Consider the following 26,583-nt stretch of genomic DNA (forward strand, 5'->3'; position numbering starts at 1 on the left):
AGAAACCACATGGGTCGGCTTCGCCCTGTTCCACTGCCGCCCACGGCAAGAAACACCGTCAGCATCAGCGGTGCCCGGCACTTTCTCAGCAGCACAGCTGGCTTCCCAGAGCGGGCCTCACAATTACATGCCAGGCACTCCAAACGGGTTTGTTTGGTTTTTCATTTTTTTTTCCCTAAAATTACCCCTGCACCTCACCAAAAAAGCTGTTGTGAGAACAGCAGCTCCTAGCCCCTAGACCAGACCTTCCCCTTTCCAGGACACGCTGTCAACTTCTCCCTGACCGTGTTTACCCCCCAAGAATTTCTTAGAAATATCCTCTATTTGACGTGCAGCGAATACTCCTCCTTTGTTTTCCAGCTTGAAGTCCTACCTACCACTTCACTTCCTACCCTGGGTGTCACTCTCCACCCCGAGACAAGCCACCCCTCCCACTCTTCCTCTATCTTCACTCTTAATTACAGCTAAAGTAGCGTCGACCCGAGTAATTTTCTGAGTTTACACTGTTATGATGGTGAGTCAAGCAAACCAGGATTACTTTTCATTTCCTGAACAACTTTCTGCTCCTGGGATTAATAACTCCCTTTCTGTTTGCATGATTTTCTGTGAACTCACCAATACTCAGCGCCAGATTCAGTGCCCCTGGCCCAGATCTCCTGTTAGTAGGAAGCTCACTCACATGAGGTTCTCTCCCTGCCTGGCGCCCTCTGAGCTGCCCCCACCTGGGCTGGGGCACAGGACTCCCCTTGCCTCTTTCGGGCGACAGCTTACTACAGAGACAGGCTTTATCTGGATTAGTGAAGAAATCCTGCAGAGCAAAGCTCTCAGACCCAGTATGTCTACAACCACCTGTATTTTACTTTTCACTGTATCACTGTATCACTGTCATCCCGTTGCTCACTGATTTGTTCAAGCGGGCACCAGTCACGTCTCCATTTTGAGACTTGTTGTTACTGTTTTTGGCATATGAAATACGCCACAGGGAGCTTCCCAGGCTCTGCCGTGCAGGCGGGATACTCTCGGTAGCTTGCCGGGCTCTCCGTGAGGGGCGGAGGAATCAAATCCCGGTCAGCCTCGTGCAGGGTAAACGCCCTACCTGCTGTGCTATCGCTCCAGCCTATTTTACTTTTACTCCAAAAAGAAAGAAAGAAAGAAAGAAAGAGAGAGAGAGAGAGAGAGAGAGAGAGAAAGAAAGAAAGAAAGAAAGAAAGAAAGAAAGAAAGAAAGAAAGAAAGAAAGAAAGAAAGAAAGAAAGAAAAAGAAAGAAAATGCCAGCTGTGTGTGGAATTCCACACCAGAAACCAATTTCATTAAAAAAAAAAAAAAAAAAAAAAGTAGGAAGGCCTGGGAGTTAGCTCAGAGAGTGGAAGCACATGTGTTGCGAACACAAGGCCCCAAGTCTGATCCCCAACACCGTGTGCTCCCATACATTGAACCATTGGGGATGGTTGCCCAAATACTACCAGGAATGGTTCCAGGGCCTCCTGAGCACCACTAAGGAGCACCCAGCCCAACCTCACTAAGGGGGGAGAGAGAGAGAGAGAGAGAGAGAGAGAGGAAAAAGAGAGACAGACAGAGACAGAGAGACAGAGAGGGAGGAGAGGGAGGGAGAGAGAGAGAGAGAGAGAGAGAGAGAGAGAGAGAGAGAGAGAGAGAGAGAGAGAGAGAGAGAGAGAGAGAGAGAGAGAGAGAGAGAGAGAGAGGAAGAAGAACAGAACAAGGATACAGCTCAACCATCTATATCCCAGTGTTCTGGGAAGCCTAAAACAACTCTGATTCCTAATGTTCAACTATGACCGTTTTGTCCCTGTAAATCTGTAGGATTAACTTTCTCCCCAGTATACTACAATTTCAGGGTGCGAGTCTGGACTTAACCTACTCTACCGAGCTGCTGAGTCCTACCATGCACACAGCCTCCCGGTCCCCTTCACTTCTCCTGCAGAATGAATCTACGCCACAACTGCTTGGACAAGCACCTCGCTGACAACTGCATCCAAACGACTCTTAGACCCGGCCCCCTCCAAGGCTCTGTTCCACCAAGGCCCGCTGGGTGCTGGGGATCACTCACAGGCCGAAGAAACATCCGGCAGGTCCAAGGGAAGACGTCTCGGCAGGGTCGAGGGGAATAGAAAGTACGGGGAAAGGCAGCGGATCACATGCAGCTTAGAACAGGCTGCCTCAGTGAGTGCCACAGGTTCTAGAGGTCCAGGTGCCATTGCTCTGAGACGGGACAAAGGGGTTCAAATGCTCAGATTCGATTCTGAGTTACCTTCAGAGTCTTGCGGAACAGAACCAAGATCCAGTACCAGGGTCCTGTTCTGACCTGCTCCAACCCCCTAACCCAGGCCCTGCCAGAAGCTGTGAAACAGTGATGGGGCAGCAGCTACTCACAGGGATCCAGAAGTCTGTGTACCACAGACAAGTGCTCCCGAGCCAGCCAGGGAAGGGACAACCCTTCCATGGGACACTGACCCCGGCACACAGGTGCGGAGACAGAGAGGCTGGAGAGCTGAGACACCTCCCCGCCCCCACCCCGGGGTCTCTGACTCCCAGGGACTGTCCTCACAGGTGCTCCGGAGCCCTGGGCCACCATCTGCAGGCCCACCGAGCTTTCCAACAGGTCTGACTACTCAGCTTGACTTCCTGTCTGAAACCCTGAGCTTCGCAGAGCACCGTGAGTTTCCACCCTCAAAACCCACAGCCCATGGGGGCTGGAATGATAGCACAGAGGGTAGGGCATTTGCCTTGCACACAGCTGACCTGGGTTTGATTCCCAGCATCCCATTTGGCCCCCCAGCACTGCCAGGAGTGAATCCTGAGTGCAGAACCAGGAGTAACCCCTGAGCATCACTGGGTATGACCCCAAAAGAAAAAAATGAAAAAACAAACAAATAAATAAATAAATAAAACACAGCCCAAACCCTGAATTCAAGAAGCACCATGAACGGGGGGACCCTTCCACCTCACTGTCTACCCTCTGTCTAACTCCTATGGACCGGCAGCAAGAGGGACACACATGAGGCAGACACAGGGAGAGGGAGGCGAGGGTTCAGAGGAAAAACCCTGGGCCTGGAATTGAGGCCACCTAATCCAGTGATTTTCAGACTTACTATTTTTACTATTTTTTTTAAGCTGTGGGAGTCTTTGTTCAAAAGAATTCTGACCCAGAAACCCAGCATGGAGGTAGGCAAGGTAGTTGGCATCTCACCAGAGGGGCAGCGGTGGGGGGGGGTCCCCCCCACCCTCTCGACAGCGGGCACTGGGGAAGGGGGCGGGGGCTGGAACCACTCATCACAAATGCCACAGAACATCACTCCCATTCCAGAAACTTCTCCCCGATACACACCGAGACTAGCACAGTGGGAATCTCAGACCTGGAAATTCACATTGTTAAGAGCTAAAAGGCCCCTGGCCAAATCTGGAATCCTCGGAGCATCCAAATATAAGATAACAGTGATGGCCCTGGACCCAATGGCTAAGATAAGCATCCAGAAGTCCACACTAATGTAGATAATGGATCAATAAATAGGGAGAAGGAAAAGATTTTTTACAGCAGGGCGCCAATTCAGAAACAAATCAGGGCTCGGCCTCCCCCGAAAAAGCCGAGAGCAGACACTGTCCACTAAGTGTCTCCTTGGCAGGGGGTGCTGAGGTCAATGGAGGCTGCAGGCGTCCAGGGAAGAAGATTGCCGAGATGCAGGGCCACATCCACAAAGAACTTCCTCTACTGGAGAGACCCATCTTATGGCAGGACGACACCCGGAGCCTGGCTTTGCCGTGAGTCACCTTCTGCTCCGCACGACCCCGGGGAACCTGTCTCGATCCTCAGGTGAAGAACGGAAACCCTCGGGTCTACCTCATTACTCTAGAGTTCTGAAAATTCTCCAAGCATATGTAATTAAATGTGTTTTTCTCCCACTAATCTGTCTGATGTTAATTTGCTTTCTCCACCAACCAGAGCAGAGCCCCTACGGGGGCGGGAGGGAGGGAGCTAGCTAGCTACATGGGAATTATGACATTAGATCATCTCCACTCAGCAGCCAGGGCAGAAATCACTGGTTCTGTCAGGAGTAATCATCAGTGGGTGCACGGGTTAGGGTGCGGGCCTTGCACATGTGTGCTGGATCCAGCTGACCCCAGCACGTGGCATCCCCAGCTCCCCCCGCACTCCCCCCAACAGAATGCCACCCCGCCCCCAACCCCAGGTGTGTCCCTGGAGGCCTTGGTACCACGAGACACGGGCAGCACCACCTCTTCAGGCCCTCGCAAACAACTGAATTTTTGTTGGGAGGCTGGGAGGGTCCTAGCCAGCAGGGCCCCAGGAAGGTGCTCTCTCTGCTCGGTGTACATCCCACTGTGCCCTCACGTAAGGACACTAACCCCTACCACCAGAAGCTGCTTCTGCCCTTGGAGGCGCAGGGAAGTGGCCAGGTTGCCGTGGTAGTGCCCTTATCCCTTAACAATCTCGGTGGGACTGTTTCTGAACTGCAAAGAGAGCATGAGACACCCAACACACAGCAACGGGCACGGGGGGCTGCGACATCGGCCCCATTACCACCAGATGTCACTGTGGGAACTCCAGGGGGTCGTGTCCGCTCTGACCTTCCCAGATGTAGAGTTGAGGGCCAGAGGCCCTTGAGTTGTCCCGACTGAAGATGGCCCAGCGGCCTGTATGGCCATCAGGAGGCTGTGCAGTCAGAAGAACTGGACCGAGAGGTGGGCAGCAGCGTAGGCGGCCAGGAGATGCCTGCCAGCTCAGCACCCAGGCACTGTGACCCCACACGACCCGACACCATGCAAGGCCGACTCAGGCGATGGTCCAGCCCATGCAGGACCCCCTGAGGAAGCCACCAGGGGCCCACCCAGCGGAGCCACTTGCAACCCCGCCAACAGACGCACAAGCCCACTCCCGGGGAGGAGTAAGAAAAGCTCTCGCTGGAAAGGCGGACGGCTCCGTGAGAGCCGACACTTGGAGAGGAGAATCCCGCGCCAGTCACTGTGAGGGGCGGCTGGCCCTGGCCGGGCACGGCTCCAGCCAGCCGCGGGCGAGGACTCCTGGGCAGGTCCCCCAGAGACGCTGGCTGCTCTCTTCGCAGCAGCCCTCCTCTCCGGCACCCCAAGAACGGTGCGAGAGACAGCGAGACACTTGTTCCTTTCTTCCACGCCTGGGAGGCAGGAAGGGTCACAGCTCAGAAATGTGAAATCTTTGTAGCCACACTCGCAGGACCCGAGATAGATGGGGAGCAGCTCTCTCTCCCCACCCCCTCCCCCCAAACCACCACCCCTCCCCCGCCACCGAGGAGGGGGGGTGCGTATGCAGGGCCTGGTCCCCTCCAGCACCGCAGGACAGGCCTGCAGGGGGAAAGCGCTCAGCGAGCCCAGCTGACAGACCCCCACAAACTGAAATTCTGATAAAAAGAAGTAAGGCTAAGTAAGATCGCTGGAAAAGTCAAGGGGGGGGCAAGCGTGTTTCTAGTGAGCTGGTGAGAGCTTCAGATTAGCCACCCTGTGCTCCCTAGAAGTGAGGGGGAAAGGGAGTAGTGCTCCAGCCAACCCCCAGGCCTCATCCTCAGGCCCGAGCCTTCCCTGAGCTGCCCCCCACCACCTCCACCCCCCACCAGAATGCAGGTGAGGGGGTGAGTCTAGCAAAATCCCAAAATCCGGAGACTTTTTTCAACTCAAGGTTTCACCTCAAACTTTTTTTTTTTTCTATAAAGTTACAGTCCCCCTCCTGGGAGACGGACTTGCACTTCGGCATACACCAAAACAAACAGTTTTGTTGCGACTAAAAAGCAAGCAGCGTTTACAACCTGAGTCGGAGACTGTGGTCCAGCAGGCAACAGATGGCTGAGGGCGGCCTGGGCGCTGCAAAGGCGGGGTCCAATTACCCCCCCTCGGGGCTCTCTGCCCCAAAGATGACCTTGCCGGCAGGCCTGGCGGAGGCGCCCACCGCTGCCAGCCAAGGGGACGCTGAGACACCAGCCCCACCTCCAAAGCGCCCCAGAGTGCCAGGGATACGGGCAGGAAAACACAGACAGGCGGATCGGGTCAAGGCAGACAGAGACCAGAGCAGGGCAGAGGGGAAGGCGGCTAACCACAGGGCCGGCTGCAGCTGGGAGGAGACTCAGACTTTAAAGCACATGCAAATCACCTGGGAACCGGGTGAAAGGCGGTGGCCTCGGCTTCTGCAGCTGTGGGTGGCAGCCCAAAACTCTGCCCATCAGAGTTCCCGGGGACGCTAGGACGCTGGTGACAGCGGGCCTGGGGCATTGGTGGGGGGACCTGAACAGTGTGAGAGTGAGATGGGGAAGCGAGAACCCAATGTTGATGAGGGTACATAGGGCAGGGGGTGGGGGCGGCACCGTAGCACTGTCATCCCGTTGTTCATTGATTTGCTTGAGCGGGCACCAGGAACGTCTCCAGTGTGAGACTTGTTACTGTTTTTGGCATATCGAATACGCCACAGATAGCTTGCCAGGCTCTGCGGTGCAGGTGGGATACTCTCGTAGCTTGCCAGCCTCTCTGAGAGGGACAAAGGAATCGAACCCGGGTCAGTCGCATGCAAGGCAAACGCCCTACCCGCTGTGCTATCGAGGGGTGGCAGAAGAATGAATCTCCCAACTTCACCAAGTGTCCATTTACAGGAACCCAATGCTTGCCCGGAGAGATGCTGTGATTTCTAGAATACGCTCACTGGATCCTCACAGATTATTTCAATTTTCATTCCATTCTCACTGGAAAGCTACGTAACCAAAGGCCTCGGGAAAGCTGGACTCTCCGACCGCAGTGGCCTCTGAGTGACGGGAGCCATAGCAGTGGCCGGGAGAGATCAAGGCCCCGGGGACAATGGGAGGAAAGCCACTGGGCACAGGCACAGAGGCCCCCAGGAGGCCCCCAAGAGGAGGCATGGTGGGGAGAGGCAGATAAAGGGCTGAACCCCACCCTGAAGGGAACCAGGAAGGGGAAGGCTTGGCCCTCTTGGAACAGCAAACAGACCTTGTTTTTTCAGAGGCAGGAAGCTTCCCCCAGAGGGCAGGGGGTCCTGAGCAGGATCCCTGGAACAGCAGCCGAGTTTACATGAGAGGCAAGCACAGGAACTGTCCCTATCTCACTACTGCAGTAAGATTTTAAAAAGGAGGGGGGAGGGAGAGATAGAAAGAGAGAGAAAGAGAGACAGGAGAGAGAGAGAGAAGAAAGAGAAAGAAAGAAAGAAAGAAAGAAAGAAAGAAAGAAAGAAAGAAAGAAAGAAAGAAAGAAAGAAAGAAAGGAAGGAAGGAAGGAAGGAAGGAAGGAAGGAAGGAAGGAAGGAAGGAAGGAAGGAAGGAGAAAAAAGAAAGGGAGAGAGAGGAGGGAGGAAAGAAGGAAGGAAGGAATGAAGGAAAGAAGAAAGAAGTGTTTTTTACTTTCAATAGTTTGATTTTCAATAGTCAAACTAATTGTTTCACTGACTCTGGGGGTGTGAAATCAGGCTTTTCTTCCTGCTGGGTTCAAGTTTACCTGTGATGCACTTTCCAAAACTGACTGGGCCGCCCCCACCCCCGGGCGTGAGGCAAGACCCAGTGGGCTCCCACGACCACAGCCAGCCCGGCACCCGGTATGTGACAGTGTGGGAAGGTTTCCACTCAGAAACCAATCAACACCGCCCACGGCCCTCACAGCCCAGAGCCGCTGAGGCAGGAGGCAGGGGGCTTGCGGGGGGGATGGGGCCGCCCTCACCGCTGCTGTGGTCACCAACACCACCGCTAGCGTTCAATCTTCCCCGACTTCACAACCAAGGGGAAGGGGAGGAGTCGGGTCCTCCCGGCCCAGAGGTTTCGTCCCCAGAAAAGGAACAGCTGGGCGTGAGGGGCCCCAGCTGCGACGGGCAACTTTGGAAGGAGACTCTGCGCCTCTCGGAGCCACAGCTGCAAGGCTCCCAAAGTTCACCTTCCATTTTCCTGAGGCCTCACCAGGAGAGGCAAGGCCGAGGTCTCGGCGCCAGTGGCGGTGGGACTCAACTCCGGGCAGCCTCGGGGCACCCAGGGTGTGTGACTCGGGATTATTTCCTGTCAACTCTTTGTGCTTTGACTCAGTCTTGTACAGTACCTCCCCGAGACGCAGCTACTGCAACGGGCAACCCTCTCCCGGGTTGGGACTCGCTTCAAGGAGGATTTGGCTGATGAGTTGCTCAGGGCAGCAGTGCTCAGGGCTCACTCCTGGCTCTGTGATGAGGGATCACTCCCAGTGGGATTCTAGGAGCCACACGCAGTGCCAGGGTCAAACCCAAGTTGGCCATACGCATAGCAAGCACCCTAACCCCGCTCGCTCTCTCTCTCTCCCTCTTTCTTTCTTTCTCTCTCTCTCTCTCTCTCTCTCTCTCTCTCTCTCTCTCTCTCTCTCTCTCTCTCTTCCCCCTCCCTCCCTTATGTTTTAAGTAGCAGCAGACACGACTCTGGAAGCTGAATGGAAGTTACAAGGAAGAGAAGGAACTTTATGAGTCGAGAGGGATATGGACTTTGGCTTTGATCTGTGGCTGCATACCTAATAGTGGTCCATAACTTGTCCCCAACATCTTACCCTTGTATTTTTTTTTGGGGGGTCACACTTGGGAATGCACTGAGGTTACTCCTGGCTTTGCACTCAGGAATTACTCCTGGCGGTGCTTGGGGGACCCTATGGGATGCTGGGATTCGAACCCAGGTCAGCCGCATGCAAGGCAAACGCCCTACCCACTGTAGGCTCCAGCCCCCTTACCCTTGTATTTTATTTATGTATATTTGTGGATGTTGTGGATCAGTCCCACATGTAAGGCAAGTATTCACTGCTGAGCTACTCCAGCTTTTTTTTTTTTTTTTTTGGTGGTTTTTGGGCTATACCCTGCAATGCTCAGGGCTTACTCCTGGCTCTGCACCCAGGAATTACTCCTGGTGGTGCTCAGGGCACCATATGGGATGCTGCAGATAGAAACTGGGTTGATGCAAGGCAAACCTGCTGTACTACCACTCCGGTCACTGCACCAATTGCTCTGTCTTTAGCTGAAAAGGGCATTCATGGTCAAGGCGTGGGCCCTTTTGAGAAGTTAGTCCATTTTCCTGGGTATTTCTCATGAGTGCTAGAAAAATACCTGTATGAAACTTCAGTTTTACTTCTGTTAATATTTTATCACAGAACCTGGAAAAGTGGAGAGAAGATTCTTTTTTCCTCCTCTACCAAAGTCAAATAAGAAAGCCAGGCTGATCTCAAGACAAACGAGTCTGGAGAGGGTGAGATAAAAACACTAAGCATCAGACAAGCGGTGGAGACAAACTCTCACACAAAACAGCTCCGCTTCAAAGTTACGCAGCACAGAATCGAGCCGCAGGCCCCTCGGGCAGGTGAACCAGACAGCCCCCAGGAAGGACCACTCTGCCCGCCTAGGACGAAGACAGACATTCAGGGATCAGAGCGTCGGTTCCCAGGGCTGAGCGCAAGCTTGGCGAGCGGGAGGCCGGCCTCGACCACGTGGTCCCCCTGAGTCACACCTGGAGTGACCGACCCCCAAGCACACAGCCAGGAGCAGCCCCTGCGCATGATGTCCCGTCTGGCCCCCACACCAGAGACATTCCGGGTTAAAGGGATGCTCTTGTTAGAGGGAAAATTCCCACAGCAATAGAGAACAAAAACCAAAAAAGTCCCTCAGCGACCCACCCGAGACAGACACGAGATGCTGAGAGCCTTCCCACACGAACTTGAGCAGGGAAGGTCAGGACAGGCCGGGTGCCTGCAACTGGCTTAACGCATGAAGGCCCTCCCCTCCCCCTCCCCCTGTCCCCGCCCCTTTCCCTGGAAACCACAGGAGGACACCCTGTACCGGCTGCACAAGTCACCCAGACTCAGATCCAGCGCGGGAGGACTTCGTGCTCTCCAGGGACATCACTCAGCACCAGTGGGCAGAGAGTGGGCGCAGCGGGGCGGGGGGGGGGGGGGGCGGCGGAGGGGGGGCGGGAAGAGGGGGAAGTGGCCCCACTAGTGAAACTCAGAGCCCGCGTGCCCTGGCTCAGAGGGAAGATGTGTCACAAGGCATCGTGCCCCCTGCGTGCCGCCCGCCTGAGCCTGGAGAGGAGCCCGAGCAGCCAGAACAAAGGGAAGTGGCTGTGGCGCAGGTCGCGGGGAGGCGCCCGCCTGCCAGCAAGGCGGCCTCTCTGCAGCTGAGAGCTGCAGCGGGCCCGGCCACGCAGGGCTGGGCACCGAGCACCGAGCGACAGAGCACAGTGGGGCCCTGGGAGGCGGAAATCAAAGCAGGCACGAGCCTGGCCCCCGCCCAAGGGCCCCGGGCTGGGGGCTCCGCAAACACCAGGGCATCTGGGGGGAGGAGGGGGTTAAAGCGGCTTAAACCCGCCCGCCCCAGGATTCCATTAAGCAGAATGGTCTCCCGCTGGCAGCACTGACCACCCTCGGCTGGCCCCTCCCCACCCCCAAATCCACAATAGGCGGCAGCAGGAAACCAGGGCAGCGCCCGCCCGTGAATAGCTCCACTGTCAGCCCCCAGCCCCGCCTCCTCCGCGCAGGTCAGCACACTGCCACCGAGCTGCCGCGGGCCACAATGGAGACCTCTGTGTGCTGTGGGCGCGGGACCCACCGGCCTTCTCACGGAGCAGGACCCAGGGCAAGCACCCAGCTCGCAGCCCACCAGGTCACAGTCACCTCTGGGGACAGTGGCCGGCCCACCTGCCTTCCTGCCCGTCCTGCCCTGGCACCAGGTGGCCAGCATAGCCTGGAGAAGTCTGTGACCCTCTTCTCCCAGGGGATGAACCCCACTTGCATGCCCGCATATTCCTCCCTCCCCCCGGGGGGAGGGGAAGAACGGCGCAGAGCCCCCTAGCTCCAGCCTTCCTCAGTCGTCTGTTGGGGGTAAGCGAGGCGACTTCTGGAGCATAAGCTGGAAAAGCCAGAGGGGCAGAAACGAGGCCTCCCGTGAGACCCGCACCGGAGACCCACCCCGCAGCCCGAGGACACGCTGAACCCAGGCTCGAACCCAGGCTCGTTTCCTTAGCCAGGACTCCCCGGCAGGGCCGGCCCTGCCGAAGGGCTGTCGAGGGCCTCGCCGCAGCGCTGACACTCCAGCTGCTCCTCAGGCTCAGGTCTGTAACTGCAGGTGTTGAGGGATGGGCAGACCAGAGCAGCGGAAACAAAGACTGAGGGGCAGCAATAGGAAGCAGCACCCCAACACCCCACCCCGCCCGCCCCGCCCTGCCTCCGCACTAGATCTCCCACTGTCATCACCACCGAGCATCACCACCTGTGCATAAAGCAAAGAGGAGAGTGAGAGAGACAGAGGGGAGAGGGGAGAGAGGGAGAGAGAGGGTGAGAGAGAGGGAGAGAGAGGGTGAGAGAGAGGGAGAGAGAGGGTGAGAGAGAGAGAGAGAGAGAGAGAGAGAGAGAGAGAGAGAGAGAGAGAGAGAGAGAGAGAGCAGTATCCAGCACCCAAGGCCTGGACTCCTCACGCAGCCCTCTCCACCACAAACCTACGAGCAGGTGCACAGCGGGCCTGCGACTTGGCAGGACACATGCTAACAAAATGTTTTAGCTAGAAATAAAATGCTGAAAATAGCCTCAGTGTCTACCAATGGGACAGGCCGTATGAAACATGGTTTACTAAACTATGCGTTGAAATGGAGCGATCCCAAGATAAACTTTAGAGTAAAAAAAAAAAGAGAGAGAGAGAAGAAGAAAAAATTGGTATGCACAGAGCATCACACTCCAACGGAGCCTTGGTGACACAAAGTACAGGGCACCTGTTGTGCCAGCATGGGGATAAAGGAGAAGGCCACAGGGTCACGTGACTGAGTCCACCCACCATCTGGCGATGCTATAGAGGTTAGGGGAGTTGAGCTGAAGGGGTGGGGATGAAAACACAGACTCCCACAAACACCCACTCCCAGTGGGTGTCTCCATGTGTTTCTTGTCATGCAGACCTTTCCCTCTTTGGGGGAGGGTGGGCAGGGACAGTGCTGGGGACAGGGAGCTGTGTGATGCTGAGGTTCAAACTCTGCTGCCACATGTTCAAGGCAGACACCCTGACCACCAGGCTCTCTCCCAGGCCCCCAGCAGGGCTACATTTCCTTTCTTTTCTTTTGGGATTTTGGGCCACCGGCTGTGTTCTGGGCTTACTCCTGTCTCTGCGCTCAGGAATCACTCCTGGAGGGGCTCAGGGAACTGCAGAGGGTGCAGGCCTGGTCAAGCCTGGGTCAGCCACTTGCAAGGCAAGCATCCTCTATACTATTCTATTGCTCCAACCCCTCTGGGCATGTTTCTGAAAATTTTAGGGTCTGGTAATGTTCCTCGCCCCTCCGTGACACTAAATATACAACAAAAAAAAAAAATTTAACTTAGGTTTTAACATTTAAAATTCCTAAAGTTTGTGGCTGGAGGTACAGGAAAGTAAAAAATAAAATAACTGTAGGCCTGAAGAAAAAGCCCAGTGTGCATAAGGGACGCTGAGCCAGAGCAACAGTATAGCAGGAAGGTGACCTGGGTTCAGTCCTCGGTATCCCTCTAAGTTCCCCGAGCACCACCTGAGGTGATACCTGAGCACAGAGCCAGAAGTAAGCCTTGAGCACCACTAGGTGTAGCCCAACCGCCCCAGAAGAACACAGGTTAGGGGTGTAGCTTTACACGTGCCCTGGTTTGATGGTCAGCACATGCCCCACCCCCCAGTGTCACCAGAAAGAGCCGGGGAGGCGCCTGAAAACCACTGAGGCGTCCCTGGTGGTCCCTGGCGCCGCAAGGTCCCAGCAACATCACATCCTCAGGTCCTCACACACGGGGCCCTGCAGGCCCAGGAAGCTGAGTCGCCAGGAGTCACTCCCAGGCTCCCTGACCACAGTGTGGGAGCTGCCTCCACCCCCACCCCCCAAAAAATAAATGCCTAACTCTCTGCAGACAGCTTCTGGTATGATCTCCTCTAAAACAAGCAAGTGGGGGTGGGTAAAGAGGAAAGGAACAGGGGAAGGGAGAGCGGATGGAAGAGGGGGCAAGGCAGGGGCCACCCCTGAAAGAGAGAGACTCACCAACTCCGGGTCCCCCTACGCAGACTCCTTCCCCAAGTCCCCAAGTAGAACGTTTTTCTTCCAAGCCCAAGAGCGGATCTGACAAAGGTAGAAAGGACACCCCAAGTTACTCCTCACGGAGATCCACCCGTGGGCAGCATCCCGCCCCCCACCCCACCCCCTGTGCCGTGAGGCTGAAGACCAGGGTTTCAGGCAACTCGGCGGGTGGGGGCAGCCGGTGCTCAGGGAGCCCAAGATCAGCAGGGCCCCTCGGAGAGGCGCCAGACCCTGGGGTGAGAAACCCGGCCAACCTTAGCAGCTACAGAAAATTATTTCAACAGATTTCTAGGCCTGGCTGACCTCCAAGGACAGGCTAAAATCAGTTCCTCCCAAATCCCGGCTCAGAACGCGCCCCTCCCTGAGCCACGAAGCGTACCTTTCAGCGTTCAGAGCTGTAGGCCGGCACGGAGAGGGGCGCCTATATTAGTCCTCGCTAACGGGGTACCTATATGGAGCTTAAAAGCCTCCTTGAACTGGCCGTCGATAAGCACTCTGCACTCAGAAGCCCTGATGTTTCTCCTCCGAGTGATTTTTTTTTCCCTCTAAGGAACAATACGGAAAACCATCCCGATCTCTTTGGCTTCAAAAGGGGATGACACAATGCCTATTAGCGGCGGGGGCCAGGGCACTGAGGGAGAGAAGTGGGGGGGAGGGCAGAGAGCACAACGGGGCTGCCCAGAAGCCTGGGAAGCCCCACCGGGCCGGCCCAAAGCAGCACCACGCCTGGTACCAAGGCAGCAACTCAGAGACTCCCCCTCACAGACTTCCCCGGAAAAGGGAGAGAAGGTCAAAAACGATAAGGGCAACATCATAAGGGCAGCCACTCCCCCCACCCCCACCCCCACCCCCAGGTGCTCAGAGAACTTCCCAGGGGCTGCTCAGCATCTCACAAGCAGCCCCAGGATGAGGCTCCACATGGGGACCCCATGGGGAACTGGGAGTCTGAGCGTCCCTACACTGGGCAGGCATGACCGCAGCCTCCCACCCGCATGGGCTGGACCCCCCTCCACCCCAAGCAGGCCTTGGCCCTCCACACAGTGAATGCTGCCACACCCGGGCTGGCACCTGCCCATCACCTCTGCCGCCTTCCCACAGGGCGAGCATCACCCCCTGCCCTAGAACCCACCACCCCACCCTGTGCCCTGTGGTACAGGCCACCGCCTCCTCCTGCCTTGAGAACAAAACCACCACGCCTCGGTCATGGACATGCCCCCTGGAGACTTCTCAATGTTTACACCACTACTTGTCTGTCACAGGAAACAGCAGGGACAGCGGCGGACGAGGCAGACAATGGTGGGGGGGATGGCTGCTCGGGGCCAGGGCCTGTCACCCACGCTGCCCACACGCCCCTCCACGCGCCCCCCCCCCACCCCCCGCCGTGGGGTTGGCTGTGGAGACCCGGAGTAGGAAGGCGCCTACCCGAGGCCATGGGGTTCCCCTCACGCTGTTCCGTGCCCCGGGGCAGGAGGCCTGGTTCCTGAGAAGGAACCTCCAACAGCAAGTAGGGGGACAGGGGAACCGGGAGAGGGATCCAGGAGTCTCAGCGAGGGGGGAAGCGAGGCCGGTGGGAAGCAGGCAGGGATGGGAAGTCTCAGGCCGTCCCCCATCAGCCCAGCTCAGACAAAAGAGGCGAGACCAGTCCAACCCTCCGCGGCTGAGGGAGGGAGAGGCCATAAAGTTGCCGGACTGGTTTGCCCGGGAAGGGAAGCAGGAGAACAAGGCCGGGAGGAAGGGTCAAAGCAAGGAGTCCAGGCCGTGGGCGGGCGGTGGGGGCTGGAAGGGGGGGCTGTGTGTAAGGGGCAGAGCTGGCCGGGCTCCACACAAACGCCCCAGGAGCCAGGGGATAAGAGACAGCGGGTGCTGGAAAGGCTGAGGGGACCCAGGAGCCCACCCCTCCCCCCAGCGGGACACACCCTGGGATGGTGAGAGCAGATGAGCTCAGGCCAAGGTGAGCACCACGCCCGAGACTGACCACTGGCCACTGCTAGCTGGGAGACACCAAAAAACAAACGGGCCTCCGCCAGGGCTTCATCTCTGCCCTCAAGGTGTCATTTTGGCAAGAATCCTGCTAAATCAGGTTCCTCTGGAATCCCTGGACCCTCCCCAACACTGACCACCCTCCTCCCAGGAAGGCCGACTCCTTCCCCACTTGACTATCTCCCAGGCAGTAGCTGATTGGGACCTTGCCTTCAGCGAGAAGGGGAAGGCGGGGTGAGCAAACAATTATCTACCCTCTAAGAAATGTCTCATCCTCCACCCCCACCCGGAGCTGTGCTCACACAGTCCCAATTCCGCTGGCTGCATGTGGGGTTGTCCAAGAGTCTGACTGCTACAGGATCCCTGTGGTAGCTCGTGACCTTCGGACAGTCCAGAGGGAAGTCTCCCTTGCAGCTTGAACCGGCACCAGGATCACGGTTACTAACAGAAGGAAGCTCTAAGTCTTTCTGGGCCCCTCACCTAGAACAATGTGAGAAACCCTGGGGCTGGGGCTGGGAGGTTGTGTCCCCACCTGGGGCAGAGTGGGAGCCATCAGAGCCTCTTCCCTACGGGGCAGAATAGTACAGCAGGTAAAACGCTTGCCTTGCACGTGGCCACCCTGGGTTCAATCCCTGGCGGCATCCCATAGGGTCCCTTGAGCACTGCAGGAGGGATTCCTGAGTGTGGAGCCAGGAGTAACCCCCGAGCATCATCAGGTGTGGCCCAAAACCAAAAAAACAAAACCTGTGGAGTAGAGCTGGCTGGGGCCCCCACCCCAAGGCGTGCACAGAGAGAGGCCCCCAGCTGGCCTGTTGTCCCTGGGAAGCCGACGTGGTCCTTGGCCGTCTTGCAACTTAGCAACAAGCCCGGGTCCTGCTCTCAGACCACATGCTCCAGGCCACGGCATGCCCTCCGCGTCCCGGGCTCACCACTCGGACCTTGGGAGAGAGACGGAAGAGACTCAGGGGACACGCGTTTCCTTGCGGCCACCCCGAGGACACCTCTGGAGAGTGGTGAGAGACGCTTCAAAGCCCCTCCCGAGACAGCCACTCTCTGGGCCCTGCTGAGGGGTCAGCGTGGGAACCACACTGGCACACACACTGGGGCAAAACCCAGGAGACCTGAGCTCTCTTCAGGCTCGAACCTGCCAGCACCTTACCCTGACTGCCCCCCGAAACAGACCCCCTCCAGACCAACAACTGTGGGAAATGATCACTCTGGGCAAGAACTGAGTGCTGAAAGAAGGAGAGGTGATACACATGGTAAGCTTTCAGTAACAGTGCTGCAAACCGAGGAGCAGAGCCTCCAAGGAGAGGAGGGGAGGGGAGGGACTGGGGAGGGGAGGGGAGGGACTGGGGAGGGGAGGAGGAGGGCAGGGAGAAGGGGGAGTGGGAGTGGGAGAAGAGAGGGGAGGGGAGGGGATAGGGAAGGGGAGGGGAGAGGAGGGGAGGGGAGAGGAGGGGAGGGGAGAGGAGAGGAGAGGGGAAGAGAGAGAGAGAGAGAGAGAGAGAGAGGGAGAGAGGGAGAGAGGGAGAGAGAGGGAGAGCACGATGAAAAGTGCCTGCCATAGAGGCAGAAGGTGGGGGCTGGGGGCCAGAGGAAAACTGGAGACACTGGTCACTGGGGGTGGGAAATGTACACTGGTGAAGGGGTGGGTGTTGGAACACTGTATGACCGAAACTCTGTGCATCTCATGGTGATAGAACGAAAAATATTCCCATCCCCTCCAGGAGAGCCCACTGGCTCTGCTCAGCTCCAGGGGCAGTGAGTTTATCTCTTACTTCCCCAGGATCGCAGACGCCACTCAGGGTCAGTCCACCCTGACTCCCGGCCACGCGCTCGGTGCTTGGGGCCAGCCTGCAGCTCTCCAGAGACTGGGCGCTCTGAGGCCCCGCCCAGCAGCCTGGGGAGCGAGAACAGACCCAGCCAGAGAAGAGTTTTACAGCTCTCCCACTTGCCCCGGCCCACGGCCCACTGAAGCTCACTCAGATAACCTTGCTTCTGAGTGAAACCACAGCACCGCCCAGATCCGCCCAGACCCGCCCAGACTCCTCCGGCCCCACCCAACAACCCCCCCACTCCCCCCCCCCGCCCCACCGCAGGAGTGCAGGAAGTGGGGTTCACAGAATGAGCAACTGCTGAGCACTTTTGCTGAGAGATATCGGTGTGATGTAAGTAAGTGTTTCCAAACCAATGCGCCGAGGCCTCACTCGCAGGCTTCAGATCCGGCTTGCCAAATCTGACATGCTCACGCTTCACAGTCACCCCGAGTTAGGAAAGGGGGGAGTCTTCTCAATTCACAAATGAAAAAACAAGGTCAGAGAGACAATACAGAGGATAAGGCGCTTGTTTTACACACAGACAGCCCCAGTGCTATCCCTGGGACCCCCGCAAGCACCGCGGGGAGTGAACCGTGAGAAGAGTCAGGAATAAGTCCTGAGCCCCCACCCCTCACGGCAACAATAACAACAACAATACACACACAACACCCAAATGAAAAAAAACACTTCCAAGAGAGGGAGCGAGCAGCTGGCATCATTAGGCTCCTTAAGGCTGGGAGATGGCTGGAAGGGTTGGAGTGGTTGGCATGCAGGAGTTCCTGGTTCAATCCCCAACCTGAGCCTCTCCAGTGTGACCCAGAAACCATAATAAACCACCCAGTTGCGCAGCTAGGAAGGGACACTACTGGGAAGTCGGTCCCACCAAGATCCACGCTACAAGCGGGCGATTGTTCCTCCTCCACGCATTTGTAACTGGCAAAGACACTGAACACATACCCCCTTCCCGGCCCTGCTGTCCTACCACAGCCACTGACGTCAACGAAAACCACAAGCTGTGCTGTCACGGGAGAAAAAGAATGGGGCGATATTGTGAGCAGCCAGTGTGGACTGGGCACACACACACAGAGTAACGGAACACAGACCCGCCGGGAGAACCAGCAGTCCCCTCGGGCAGATCATCGAAGTCTGCGCGGTGCCAAGGATGGGGGTGACCAACCGGGAAGCAAGACACTTGCTGCAGCCCACCATCGCCCCTGCTTCTGCCGGATGCAACACAGAGCCCCTGGCCGGGGAGGAAGCGCGCCCAAGGAGGCAGGCGGAGCTGACCACAGGGGAGAAGAACGGGAGGTCTCTCCACCGCCACCAGTGAGTGTTCCCTGGGCCTCCTGGAAGTCAGCAGAGCCCAAGTAGGTGGGGAAGCACAGAAGGGCGCCCACGGAGGGGTCAGAGCCTTAACGCCAAGGGAGGAAGGCCCAGGATCAAATGCAGTGAACAAAAGGGTTTGCCACAACCACCCCCTCCCCCCAGTCCCAATCCGGGCCAAGCACCACACTCAAGCCTCTCGGACATGTGACTCCACCCTCTTAAAGTTTCCTCATCCTTCTACTCAACATCCCTGTGCCTACAAACGTGTTCCCAGAAATGATAAGAGAAGGCCAAGGTCTAGAGAGCTCCTGCTTTGAAGACAGGCAGCTGCCAAAGGCGCCACATGGAGGGACAATAGGGAAGTCCACGGGCTACGGGCCAAGGCAGTGAGGAAATAGGGGTCTGCTTCCTTGCCCTGGGCACTAACATGGCTCTCTGCAGGCCAACTAGGACACGGCAGCAGGTGACAAGGATCATCAGCCCAGTTCACTACCCACAGCACCAAGCTATGAACAAATATTTAAAATAAACTCGGGGGGGGGGGGTGGAGCTGGAGAGACAGTACTAGAGGTAGGTAGGGTGTTTGTCTTGCACATGGCCAGAAGAGTTTGAACCCTGTACCCCACAGGGTCCCCAAAGCCTGCCAGGAGTGATTCCTGTGCACAGAGCCACGAGTAAGCCCCAAGTATCATGGGTTGTGGCTCCAAAAGAAGAAAAAGGATCTCTGATCTTGGATTTGCCACTAGTTCTTGGGCCCATGAAAAGTGGAATCAATGAATAAAATCAATGAACAAAAACAAAAGACAAAATCCCAGGAACTCCACCAACTTGCCCAGGACCAGAAGAACAAGCTGCCTTTGCAAGCCACCTCTTTACTACCCCAACTTAGATTCGAAGGTGGTTGCCTCAACTCATCCTTAAATCGCTTCTTTGACTAGCTCATGGTCAGTGTTCTGGGTCACAGAAACATAAGGCTGAGAGGCCCAGAACTTGGGAAGTGGTTGGGCAAGGCTCAAGGGGAGGTAGGTGGGAGGCATCAGTACTGTTTGTTCACTAGATGTTTCCAATTCTCAGCCCCACCCCACCCTGAAGGTGTGACCTTGGGACAGCTACGGCCCTTGCAAGGCCCCTTTGTGGGGGAGCTTTACAGTCAGGGTGGGATTCATCATGTGTTGGCCACCAGGAATGTTCCAACTAATCACCATGAGTCCCCCACTGAGAACCACAGTAGATTTAAAAAAAAAAAAAAAGGGCAGATAAAGTGATGCATGTGGCCCTGAGCAAGAAGTACACCTTTGTTATTTCAGGCCTCTGAGATTTGGGGATTGTAACCACGGTAAACCCTGATCTATCTAGACAGATACAAGAAGCAATGACTCACTCTCCAATCTTCTATGGCGATGTGTGTCTTCCTATTCTCTGGCATCCAGGAGATAAAAGCTCTCTCCAGTCAATCAGCTGGCGTTCAGGAGCATCACCTCTGTGCCAGACAGATGAGATGCTTCATAGGCAGGGGAGAGGAGGGGACCAGCACGGGAGGGCCACAGTCCCACTGTGGACCAGGCCCACTGGGTGTGTTAATAAATTCCCATCGCTTCTGGGGAAGGCATCACCTACATCAGAAAGAAGGCGGCCTGCCTGGCTCATGTGGGGACTGGATGCGGGGTACTCTGCGACTTCTCTAGGCCTCAACTCGCTCACCTGTGAAATGGAACCTCCGTATCAGACACCACACAGTGTTGTTCCAAGGATTAAACTATTCAAGTAGAGCATCAAGGGCAGTGTTTGTTGTGAAGTCTCAATAAAACTCCTCTGTGGGGCCCTCTATTCTCTCCGTAATTACTGCAGGCAGCCATAATCGTCACTGGATGTAACACCACCTCCCACCTCCCCCCCCCAAAGGCTTCCCAGGGGCCTGCACCAAGGCACTTAAGGCACTTACTTTGCAGGCACCACCCAAATGAACTCCATCTCAGCTGAAGTTCAACAGGTAACAAGTCAGATTCCCCAGCCCACAGCAGCCCACAGAATGAGGCCTCAGCTGCTGGTTCCAGAACCCCTCCCTCCTTAGCCTTCTGGGGGTCTCCACAACCCCCACGACCCATCCCGTACCCGCAAGAGCTTTGTCCTCCTCACCCCCAAACACGGGCAGGGATGCACCCAGCCTCAGACCAGCGCAGCCACCCAGTCGGTCAAGACAATGCCTTTCCCAGGCAGCCGACCTTTCGGTGGCCCCCTCTTCCCCTCTTTCTTAGAGGTGGCCCACAAACCTCCAGAACCACCAGTGGAGTCCTGTCTGCCTGAGTAACAGGTGTAAGCTGAGCTGAAGCCCAAGTCACAAACACTGTACTCAGTGCCTGCCACATAACCAGCTGGGCTCGCAGAGTGCAGAGCTGGTAGGTAGTCCCAGAGCTAGCAAGAGGCGTGGGACTGGACCAGTTCCGCCCCCACCCTCGCCCCCACCCCCACCTTCCTGCCAACACTTCCCCCACACTCCCTCCTCCCTCACTCTGGGGGTGGAGGGAGGGGAGGAAATTTGATGGCCCAAGCCAGAGTTCAGAGATGGAGGGACACAGGGACGGGGAGATCAAAACACTCCCCAGCTGAATGGGGGGCAGCAACACGGGGGGGGGGGGGGGGGGGGGGGATAGCAGGAAGGGAGGAGAAATCGCTGAGGAGAAATCGCTGGGGAAAGTTTGACCTTCCAAGGCCTGTCTCAGGGACCCTGGCTGGGATGGGCGAAGTTCAACTGAGAGGCGTGGGGGCGGAGGAAGGAGTTTACAGGCTTGGTTCTGAGGGTTCAGGGCCCGGGAACAGCCCTGCGAGGCGTGCCTCTGTCAAGGGCGAGGTTGGATGAGGGTGGAGGGGACTAAGGGTTACTGGAGTGCTCTGACAGCCTGTGCCCCCGGTGCCCCTTCACAAATAGGGCAGGGTGCACGGAGCCCCCACGGACACTAAGTTCTCCTAACTTGGGATCGAGGTGGATGGGGGGGCCTCAAGGCAAGAACAACCCCATTCTGAGAAGGAAAGCACCCTCGAGAGCAAAGCACACCTGCCCTGTAAACCCCCGTCCAGGACGCCTTGATGCCCCAGGGCCCCAAGGAGCCCCTTCCACACACACACACACACACACACACACACACACACACACACACCCGCCCCAGCCATCTGACTCATCACTGAGTTCGGACACCCAGCAACACCGATCGCCTACTGACCAAGAACCCTCTTCAAGTCCCAAAGATGACCCGGCAGTGCTGGGACCTAAATCCTACATGCGTGCACGCGTACACACACACACACACACACACACACACACACACACACATACACACACACACACATTGCGTGCACGCACACTTTCTACTCCACCGCACCATCCCCCTCCCGGGGCCGGAGCTGCGGGCGGGCCCGGGAGCTCCGACTCAGCAGCCCACGGCCCAGTGGGGCCAGCTCCACGGAGAAGCTGGGTCAGCCCCGGGTCCGACACGGGCTGCCTCACCGAACCTGTGCGCGCAGAGGGGCGCACGTCCGGGAAAGGGCGCCCCGGGAGCACGCCCACGGCGGGGCGGGGGGCGCACCGGCCCTCCCGACCCCCCTCCCCTCGGCCCGGCGCCCGCCCCGCACCCCCGGCCCGCGGGCCAAGCAGGCAGGGGCTCCGCACACTCCCACCCGGGCCGGCCCCGGCGCGCAGGGCCAGGGGCGGCAGCGCAGCGCTCGGGCCGCCCGAGAGGGGCTCTGCGGGCTCCGGGCCGCGGCCTCCAGTGTCCCCGCGAGCGATCCGGGCAGACAAAGCCCGCGCCGCCCCGGGACGGGGGCGAGGGACCCCGAGGGGCCGAGCCGGGAGCTGGGCAGGGCGCTGAGCGTTGTGGGGGAGCAAGGCCTGAGACAATGAGGGGCGCAAGGCCCGACGCCCCGGCCGGGGCTCCGCGCTCGACTCACCCGGGCGCGGCGGCGGCGGCAACGGTGGAGGCGGCGGCGGCGACGCGGCCCGGCTCGGCCGAGGAAGTTAGAGCAAGTTCGGCGGCGCGGGGCGGGAGGGCGCGACTCGGGCCGTCCGAGCGGCGGGGGCGGGGCGCGGAGAGGCGGGGCCGGGGGCGGCGCCGGGCGGCCGCCGAGGAAGGGGCGCCAGCGCACCCCAGCGCCGCCCGGCGCGGCCCAGCGCGCCCGGCCCCGCCCCCTCCCGGCCGGCCCCGCCCTCTCCCGGTTGGCCCCGCCTCTCCCTCCGACTCCGCCTCTCCGAACTGGCCCCGCCCCTCTCGGATGCCCCCGCCTTCTGACGCTTTCCCCGCCCAACCACGGCGCCGGACTGGCCTGTGGGGGCGTGGCCTGAGCCCCGGGCATGCCCCTTCGGCCGGGCTCTGGGCGTTGCCAGAGGCTGAGTCGGAGCGGTCGGGGGCCGCGTCCTGCGGTGTCGCGCGCGCGTGCGCGCGCCGCGCTACCCGAGCTTGGATCCGGCCCGCCGAGCCTTGGTGGCCGCGGCGAACGCGCCTTCGAGGTGCGCTGTGCTTACGACCTCGTCTCGAATCCGTAGACCCGAACCTGGGGGAGCCTTAGCTCCTGTGGCGGGCGAGGAGAGGCCACATCTCCAAGGGATCCCGGGAGGGACCGGGTAGAGGTGGGCTCAGGGCTCGACAGATGGGTGTGTAGAAAATAGAAAGGCGTTCCTGCCAGGGCTTTAGAGGCTGCGAGTGGGGTAGACTCCCAAAAAGGGATGCCACATCAAGATTTGTTTTTAATTCTTTGCAAACCTGGATACTGAAGACCTGATCCCGCTAGCCTGGGTGCTAAAAAATACCCAGCTTTCCTGAGATGCCGGGCTGAGAATGGAAGATGGTTGGGAGAATTCTTGAGTGAGGAAGGAGGGCGCTGAGATGACAGCCTAGAGTGGAGAGGTGTCCACACTGCTGGTTTGACCCAGATTATAAAGGCTAACCTCCGTGGGGTCAGCTTCCTGGCGAGACGCTGCTTTCACACTCACTGCAGATAACAGCAGTAAACTTGACCGCTGAGGCCTCTTCCACCTGTTCAGTGGGGCATCAGCTCTTTTTCTGGTGGAGACTGACACATAATTGAAAAATGGAAATAAGTTCTGGGACATCAACAAGGGACTGGGCAAGAGAATAAGAGCTCCTTTTAATGGAGCAGTCAGGAGAATTGTCCCAGGAGGAGGTGATGTTGACTCTGAAGTCTAAAGCATGAGGAATAGCCTTGGACAAACCTAAGAGGGAGTTACCAACACCCTAAAAGATAATCCCTGGATATGTCAAGATGCTGAATACACACACACATACACACACACACACACACCATCATCACCACCACCACCACCACCCTCCTCACAAGGTTCCAAGGGAGAGCTCAGGCCTCACTCGTCCTGCAGCCTCTAAGTCTCACTTCTTTATTTTTATTTATTTGTTTTTTGGCTTTTGCGGTCATACCTGGTGATGCTCAGGGGTTATTCCTGGCTCTGCACTCAGGAATTACTCCTGGCACTTTCTTGAGGGACCATACGGGATGCCAGGGCTCCAACCCAGGGCAGTGGTGCACAAGGCAAACGCCCCATCCCCAGTGCACAAGGCAAATGCCCCATCCCCTGTGCGATTGCTACTGCCCAGTCTTGACTGCTTCCTTAACTGCCCCTTTCTTTTTTTTTCTTTTTTGCTTTTTGGGTCACACCCAGCAATGCACAGGGGTTACTCCTGGCTCTGCACTCAGGAATCACCCTTGGCGGTGCTCAGGGGACCATATGGGATGCTGGGAATCGAACCCGGGTCAGCCGTGTGCAAGGCAAACGCCCTACCTGCTGTGCTATTGGTCCAGCCCCAACTGCCTCTTTCTTTTAAAGAAACAGAATCAACTCTCTTTTTCAAAATTTTTATTTTAGTCACCTTGAGATTGGGTTTCAGACATAGAATGTTTCAACACCAGGCCTTCTCCAGCATCCAATTCCTTCCACCACTAATCCATCCCACCCCACCCTCATTTGCTTCCCATCCCACCCACTAGTCTTCCCCTAGGAGAGGCGCTTTATATATATATACATACACATACATATATATGTATATATATGTATCATCTCACTGTCACTGTCATCCCGTTGCTCATTGATTTGCTCGAGAGAGCACCAGTAACGTCACCATTGTGAGACTTGTAACTGGTTTTGGCATATCAAATACGCCACAGGTAGCTTGCCAGGCTCTGCTGTGCGGGCAAGATACTCTCGCTAGCTTGCCGGGCTCTCCAAGAGGGGCAGAGGAATCGAATCCAGGTTGGCTGCATGCAAGGCAAACACCTACCCGCTGTGCTATTGCTCCAGCCCATATATGTGTGTATATATTGTATATATATACATATATATGTTTCTACATTGTGGTTTACAGTTCTGTAACTGATAGGGTTTCCTGCATAACACTTGAGCACCCTTTAGCACCACTTCCTTCTCCCTGCTGAACACTTCCCTCCACCAGAGCTGTTGCCCCTTCCTGTCCTGTTCCCCTGTTCTCACTTCATGTGCTTCTTTCCTGCTGAAGACCAGGTCCTCATGTTCTTTGTTTTCATTGTAACTCTCTCTTTAAAAGAACAGACTTCACCAGACAATTCTCCATCCATCTCTTACCCTCATCCTCCCTCAGCTAACAGCCTCTCACCTTCATTTATCCTTGGGCCTATTGTAGACTAGCTATGGACCCAACTATTCTGCTGAATAGTTCTGACAGAATAGCTTCCTATTTTTACAGTTCACTGACACAGCCAACTTCTACTCCCGGACTCTTGCTGACACCAGTGGTCTTGCTGACCCTCTCTGGGGCTCTGGAAGCTGGCCCCCCTCCTCCTTCCTGAAACACTCATTTCCCTTGACTTCCATACACTCTGCCCTTCTGGCGCTCTGCCTGCCTCACTAGCCTCTCTAATTTGGAGTGTGGGGCACACCCGGCAGTGCTCAGGGCTTACTCCTGGCTCTGCGCACAGGATCACTCCTGGCAAGGTTCAGGGACCATAAATGTGGTATCTGGGAATAAGCCCTGGCCGGAAGTGTTTGAAGCAAGTGCCCCATCCACCACACTTTCTTCCCAGCCCTTCCCAGCCACTCTTTCTCAGGGTGCTTGATGCCCTGCTTCTGGCACTTCTGATCGTCACCCATTTTGCCATCATTAGTCCTTTTCATCTCTCAGTCTTCTCTACTCCTGTGATTTTAATTATCATCCTGGGCTGTTGTTTCAGTATCCATTCTTCCCTTTCTTTTAAACAGGGAAACTAATTTGAAAAAAAAAAGAAGAAAAATTCCATTTTCCAGAATCCCTTGGAGTTCAGCTTGCCCTGAACCAGAATTGACCTGTAAGGCATAGCAGAGTTCCGTGGGGATTTCTGGGAAAGTGCTGGTTTCCCGGCACAGGTGATGCCCTTCCATCCCCTTTGCCCTTTTCCTGCTTGTTTAGTGCAGGTCAGAAACCATGCTGGGGCGGCCAGCACCAGCCCTGTAACCACAAGCAGACAGATGCTGAGGATGCAAGCTTCCTCGTCAGGAGAGCCAGAGCAGACCTACAGAGCCAGCGGGAGCCTGGGCGACACCGAGGAGTGAGTGAGTGGCCAATGTTGGTTGGTTCATCTTTACTTGTTTGTATGATGTCAGAGTTTTTCAGCAGCCATGTCAGTGAATGGCAACAAAATTCATTCTATTAAAACAGCATAATTGGGGCTGGAGCAATAGCACAGCGGGTAGGGCATTTGCCTTGCATGGGGCCGACCCAGGTTCAATTCCCAGCATCCCATATGGTCCCCTGAGCACTGCCAGGAGTAATTCCTGAGTGCATAAACCAGGAGTGACCCCTGTGTATTGCCAGGTGTGACCCAAAAAAAGGGGGAAAAAATCAGCATAGTTGCCTTGCTCTCTTAGGAGCTGAACATAAACTCTGATTAGTAAAATGCCCAGATGTATAGCTTTGCTATGATCTGGGATCTGCTTAGGAATCTCTCCTGAACTCCAAAGAGCAAATTGAGCCTCTCTTCTCTGTCCAGGGCCACTCCTAACATGAGGCCAACTCATCACTGCTTGCCAATATTTGTCTTTCTCACACTACACACTCAAACTATACACCCCGCACACACACACACAGGTGGCTGGGATTCTCTATCTGTCCATGCATCCAGAATATGTCTCTTCAGTGTGTTCCCATCCAAATAGTGGCTCCAGGTTCCCCCTCCTGAAAAAATGCATGTTGAATCCGTTTGCCTCTTTCCATTTCATCAACTTCCTGAACTAGGGACAGCACTTCCTGAGCAGTGCCCTTCCTAAGGATTCTTTACTCAAGTCTTTCCCAAGTTCCAAGTTTGGCAATACTGTTGTGCTCCTTGGGTGGCGGGGGGGGGGGGGGGGGGGGAGAGTGTAGCAG

General features: G+C 56.7%; 1 protein-coding gene across 2 annotated transcripts in view; it reads right to left on the reverse strand.

The window, feature by feature from the left end:
- Positions 1–22,320, reverse strand: part of TSPAN14 (tetraspanin 14) — a 47,032-nt gene extending 24,712 nt beyond the window's left edge. The window contains exons 1-2 of one of the 2 annotated variants that reach the window (XM_055119419.1): positions 22,133–22,320; positions 13,029–13,106 (exon numbers count right to left, since the gene is read on the reverse strand). The gene's annotated coding sequence lies outside the window, so the exon portion shown is untranslated. The remainder of the gene's footprint in view (positions 1–13,028; positions 13,107–22,132) is intronic. The other variant, XM_055119420.1, reaches the window with a different exon arrangement.
- Between the last annotated feature and the right edge of the window lie 4,263 nt (positions 22,321–26,583).

This window comes from Sorex araneus, chromosome 11 (assembly GCF_027595985.1).
Source record: "Sorex araneus isolate mSorAra2 chromosome 11, mSorAra2.pri, whole genome shotgun sequence".
NCBI classification, from domain to species: Eukaryota; Metazoa; Chordata; class Mammalia; order Eulipotyphla; family Soricidae; genus Sorex; species Sorex araneus.